This window comes from Bombus bifarius, unplaced genomic scaffold, assembly GCF_011952205.1.
Source record: "Bombus bifarius isolate JDL3187 unplaced genomic scaffold, Bbif_JDL3187 scf7180000007977, whole genome shotgun sequence".
In the NCBI taxonomy this organism is placed as follows: Eukaryota; Metazoa; Arthropoda; class Insecta; order Hymenoptera; family Apidae; genus Bombus; species Bombus bifarius.
Window position 1 is genome coordinate 5,252,552 of NW_022884362.1, and position 6,501 is coordinate 5,259,052.

Sequence of the window (6,501 nt, forward strand, 5' to 3'; positions counted from 1 at the left end):
AATGCAGGTTTGTGTGATTGCAGAGAGAAAGAGAGAGAGAGAGAGAGAGAGAGAGAGAGAGAGAGAGAAAGAAAGAAAGAGCGTGGAAGAGATAAAGAGATGGTGGAAACGATCGAAGACTTGGATCGAGTTAATCATAGTCTTCTTTGACTGAGTTAATCATAGTCTTATAATAATAGTCTATGCGAAGAATTGTAAGAGAGATGCAGGTAAGTGTACGTTCAGAAATTTCATAAATTACGACGGTAGGTTGGCACAAAAACTTGGAGGCTCCCAAGGAATCTCCCTCGAGGTATCCATGGATCACTCAGCAGCCGTCAGCGTCGTATTTTCCCTCGTACGACAAAAAAAGAACGCCAGGAGCGTCCTAGAGAGTAAACCCTGATTTTCTCGCATGGAGGGTGTGAATCGTCCGCGCGAGTTTTCTTACCTCCTCGGTCCCGGTTTTCAAGACGTGGAAGCTCCATTAATATCGAATCTATTTGCACGGCGGCGCCGACTGGAATATTTAAGTTTACACTTTAAATCACACCCCCGAGCGAGTGGTGGAGTCGCGGCCTCGGAAGCTAGGGAGACGGGAGAAAAAGACGGATGAGGGTAATACCGCGAGAAAGGTAGACACAGTGTCGTGAGACAGAAAGTATGAAGGGAAGAAGAAGAGGGGGGAGGTCAACGTGGGCTGGGGGAGAGAGAAAAGAGGGAAAGGAGGGAACGAAGCCACCTGTCGCTCCCGTCGCCCTAGCTGAGACAGTCTCGACAAACACTCGACAGGTGCCGCAGCGATTACGTACCTTTATTCCGCGAAGAACTCGCTTCGTTATCTTTAAAGCGGAACTCGTCGAGACGCCAAGCCGAACGAGTGCTTCGTTTAGTCGCTTTAGTCCAGGTCGCATCGCGTACCATTTCGTTTCGACCTTTTCTCAGCCCCTTTTTCCCCCCTTTACCGCCCCCTTCTTCTTCTAGCAGTAACTTTACCTTCCCGTTTCTTCGCGACGTTACGTCGCGTCGTCTACTTGTCTCTCGACGCGTTTCTTTCTCCTCCCTTCGTTCCCATTAATATTTCACGTACGCTTACGCAGATGCCATCTTTCCCTTCGCTCGAACCCTCGGGAATTCTCGTTTAGCTTGTCGACTTCGATTTTTATAAGTAGCCTCCGAAACTCGACCAGAAGAACCGACGACGACCGTGGGAGTTGCTTTCCATCGAAATAAAAGACCGCTCCCTAGCTCGGTTCACAGGATCTCCGTTTCTTTTTGCTCGAGTCACGCCGCCCGCCCCTTTCCTAGTTTCTTTCTCTCGGGTCCCTTCTCTCGTTCCTCGCTTAAATGTCATTGATTTTTAGCCGCGAGCTCGTCGGTAAGACAATTTAGGGTGAAATGTCTCGTGCGCCGTTTCGTTTCTCTCCCCGTGAACGCGCCCTTTTATTCTTCCACCTCTTCGAACCGTGTCCCAAGTTTCTTGCGATCCTCGTCCTTTCTCCACCCTCTTGTGAAACGTGTCACGCCGTTGTTTCTCCTCTCGACACGCCTCCACCGCCTCAGACCCGACGTACCCGCTTTGCTTACAGATTAAACGTATCGTTCTTTCGTTTTTCTCCTCGCTACTCCGCCGGTCCTGCTCGACCATGGTAATTCTTATAATTAGTCACAGTCGGCCATGGTTTAGCTCGCACCGTTTTTTTCTTTTTTTTTTTTTCATCCACTTTATTCTAAAAACGAAAAACCTCTCTCGAATCAGAACTATCCGAAGCATAGCCGCGTAACGCTCAAAATTATGAAATCCACGGAAAATTTATCTTTCGTCTCTTCCTATCTTTCTAGTCTCCGGATTTTTATATCTCATTCTTATTTCAATAAACAGAAAGACTCTTAATATTTTAAAAGAATCTTTACGAATCGAGTAGAGCAACGATACATTCCTCGGTATTTTTCTTATTTTTTATCACGATTTTGATAAAACCAAGAAGTTTTATTCTCGATAGAAATACGCGATTGCTTCGAAAGTAATGCAAAAGGGAATAGCACGGCTACGATAAAATATTATTCTACTTTCAATATTATAGAGCAACTCCCATAATCTTCAACAGTTCCACTAGATCTGGAAGACAAATTTCGCTGTTTCTCTTCGGCAGTCATAGTACCTTTCTCCGGGAACATTCCGTTTCCAGGATCCAGCGGCGCCTCATCCGCGATTATTCCACCGTCGAGCATCCCCTTCTATTTTTCACGAACTTCGACGTTCCCGTTTGTCTACCTCCCGGTTCCCTTATTGACATTCCACCCTGTACGCTGCTACGTCTCGCGCTTCTTTCTTCGCGAACGCGGCGCAATAAGAGCTTGGGGTAGCAGGACAGGCGGACATTTATTACGCCAGGAGAGTCCCTCAGGAATGAGCCGACCTCCCGATACAAAGGCGACGTGAAACACAAGGTCCGCGTTCTTCTCGAAGACAGTAAAAAAGTCGCCGAGTTGCGGCTCCGTTAATGGTCTCGTTCTCGAAACGCCGCTGAAGATACCGTTGCCAAGATAGAGGCTACGGATCTAGCATGCGAAGGGGAGGAATATTTCGTCCTTGAACAATGAGAAGCTCGAAAGCCGCTCGTTCCTTCCTATTTTATCGCGGGATCTTTGCGAGATGGAACTTACCAAGCATGAAAATTAACCAGAATTCAAAGGCAGTCGAGGTGGATTGGATTAAAGTTGATATGCGTATTTAGAATTATTCTACTTGGAGGCGTCCAGGGAAATGGAAATTCGTTCACGTTCTCTTTTCAAACGAGGAGTGTTTGTATTCGTAAGTGCACATTGATAAGTGCAACTTTCCGCACGCGATTATAAAAGTAGAGATTTGCAAATTTTCCTTGTTGGTTGAAAGTGTCGTGTCTGCAAATTAGAGAGAAAAGAAAAATAAGCAGAATATAGCAAAATCAGTGATCGAGGCAAAATCTCCGTCACTCTGACTCTGACTCTCCGTCTATCGACTCCGACTACCTCAATTATACGGATTAATGCAAATATAGATAGCGACGTAGCTTAACGAAGTTGTTTAAAATGGACTTTTTTAAGGAGACACGTTAACTGAGAAAATCGAGTTCCTGATCTCGCCTGAAAAATCTCCCTTGATTACCCAACGGAAAAATAACAAAATCACGGTTCACTTGATCCCTGAAGTACGTCACAGCTACGACGTAAACGTCGTGACTGATCCTATTGCACGATCGATAAGTAATTAGGAGAAGTCGCTCAGAGCTTAATGAAATAGTGTCGCGCCGGCTGGCGGACGAGAATGAAACAATGGAGGAAAGAGGATAAATGAATGACAGAATGATCGAGAGTAGGTGTGCAGGTTGAAATCGACCCAACGAAATAGAATAAACCGTGATAGAAATTAAATGCGCATAATTTTAGAGATTACTCGATGAAAATATCGCCAAAGTTTCACATATCGTCAGAATCACTCGTTCAACCGTACAGAATTTACGAGGTAAGAAAAAACGACGTTGGAGAATGATTCCAGGCCCGGATGCAGGCAGGTAGGTAAGATTTCATTTGCGCGAAAATGGGCAGGCAGCAGCAGGCGCAACTGCGATGAAATATTCCATAGGGTCGTGTCGTTCGAGGCGGCAAGGTCGCATAGCGCGAAACGCCGGAAGGTCAAGTGCCACTTTCCGCTGCCTGTCCCGTACGCTCCCCCTTCTGACCTTTTCTGATTTATTCCTCGAGCTTGGGGGACGCTGAAAAACAGCCGTTGCAAGATTCAACAGTCTGTCTGCTTCTGGTTCGCGAACAAACCAACTCCCTACATAATTTACCTTCGAACTGTGGTCTGGTAATCGATGCCGTTTCTACCCCTTAACGATCATCGCGCAACAACCGCCGGAAACGGACACGACGATGGATGGCCCCTCGAAGAATCATGGTCTCCGTACCACGAGCTCTCGAGTTTCCTCGAGAAGATTTTTAGATTTTCCGAGCAAATTGATCGTGAATCGAGTGTTGGACGCGTTACATCCGTGTTTTATTTTTCACAGAAGATGGATCGCGTGACAAGAAAAAGAATTTCCGTTTTATTTGTCGTAACATCGGGATGAAAATTCAAACGCGCGACGATCACAAGTTTTGTACGATGCATGGCTTATCAACGGTGGCGCTGGATCGATCCTTCCACCGATGGAAAAGCGCCGGCTGCGAGTTTTATTGCGCGTAACGAGGCCACCGAAAACTGCGTGCCATAAAGGGATAACATGCAGATAAAAAGTGAGCGCGAAAGATCGTCGTTTGTACGCGCCTCGATCAATCAACCGTTCCCTTTGCCCCTCCACGTCGATCGTCGTCGTTCCTTTATCTAGACTAGCTTTCAACGATGGAATCCGCTTCCACCTCGCGAAACTCGACGAGAATGTCGATGAACAAAATCCAGACAACGATAATCGTTTACTGCAGTGTTGTTGTTGCGCAACAACAACCACCCAACCTAACCCTCGTCCGACGTTCTGATCCTTCATCGTTAACAACGTGGACGATTAAACGGACGTTAGCCAGCGCCGACGAGAACGTTCCGCGCGAGCGGAGCCTGCGAGCTGATTAATGAACCGGTCTTATCGTTGCGGTGGATTATTCCCACCTGCGAGCTGCGCTTTAAAGGCAGTGATAAAATGAGAGAAGTCGACTAACTTGGTTACTTACACACGATTCAATTTGTACCAATAATGTCTTTGCCCCTTTTGTTTGGCCCAAGTTAATTACATTGTGCTGAGTAATGATATGCAGAGTGTTTGATCTCGAGGGCTGATTATTCACTTACGCGATCTCCTCGCGAGTGAATGTACATGGCTACGTATCACGAGCTCTCAAGGTGAAATAAAATCACGGTAAATTGAGTACTCCAAAGCTAACGCATTCGTATGTTCGTACATTTGAGAGCATCGACTACCAGAGTGCACTTTTAAGATTTCATAAAGATATAGAAGAGCAATCCCCGTGTATAAATAAAATTCGAATGGCACGCGCTCTTTAATGTGTCCTCGCACTTGCCACTAAACTTAATAAAACACGAGAACAACTTGCTAATAAATCTGAAAATAACGCTCTTTTAATACTTCGTGAACGAAAGCAACATCTTTATATAAAAATTTGCATATCGAACGACATCGGGACAACGCACAACATTTTACTATACTTAAACACCTTCGCTCCTATTTAATAGGACAACTAGCAGATTCTCAGCCCTCCAAGTGCCTTAATAAATATACAAATCCAACCCGGACCACATAATATTCCACTCAATATCCCATCCTTGGTCCTCAAAACTCGATCACCCTCGCAAACTATGCCTCGACGAAAGCCATCCCACGCACATATCCTCGGGGCAAGTTTGTTCCGCGCAATTAAGGCCGGAGAAATGTCGCAAACAACGAATTTACCGGTTAAGCGGCATCGTACTTCGTCCTCGTTGGCGTCGAAAGAACATCGAAAGCTCGTCGAGGCGTGTCGTGGCATAGCGTTATTAACGTGGACGATTAACGTGACGCCATGGCGGGACAGTCCGCGTCGTCCGCTCGTAGCTTTGTTCGTCTCAACGTTAATCGAGTATACGCGACGCGTGGTCGTGGTGGCCAGAGAGACGAAAATAGAACGTATATTCCATGCGGTAGAAGCGCAATGTCAGTCGCCGGAAGTAGCTTGCTACGGTGCACGTCCGACTGAAATATTCCGGCTAAACTAACATCCGCGCTCCGCTGAAGCGCCTTCGGTACCTGCTGGCCATCCGCCGAGACCGCGTCTAGTTGCCTGAAAATTAATACACGAAACGCGGAAAAGGATGCACCGAGCTACCCGCTGACCGCTATGGATTTATATATCAGCCCGTCATCTCCAACTAAATCCGCACGTACTTTCTGCACGTCAGCCTCGCCAAGGATCGACTCTGAATTGAATTCGCCGCGAAGTGGATCCGGTTCCAACCTCGACCAGCTTAGACTCTGGCGAAAAGCGAAAAATTTCGCCGTAGCCATTCAACCGTACGAGTGGCTTTTAAACGTGCGTGGTACTAAAGAAGCTTATATGAATGGAGTATTCGATTTAATCCATAGCTATGGCAAGGGAGGGTTATCTGGAACAGAACTTGTCTTTTTCAAGGCGGAAGAAAAGGCAAATTACTTAGCTTCATTCAAATAACCCTGCCTTATCCTGTACGTGTGGTAGAGGACGTAAGCGATTTTTGAAAAATCCATAGAATTTATGGCGGAGACAAGAAGAAACCAGTTCGCAGACTATCGGGAAAGAAATTTTTCCAAAGAAATAATTCGATAGGGAAGCTGAAGAAATTGTATAATGCCAAAGGGTGCGATTCGTAATAATTTCAAGCTCCGTGAAATGGACACGGGTTTTCATTAGGGAATGTCGAAAGAAATGGAGAATTTGAATGGAGCAAACGATGATAGAGATTGTTCGCAGCAAGACCGGCTAATTACCAAGACATTAATTAAGCCAGATAGCGTT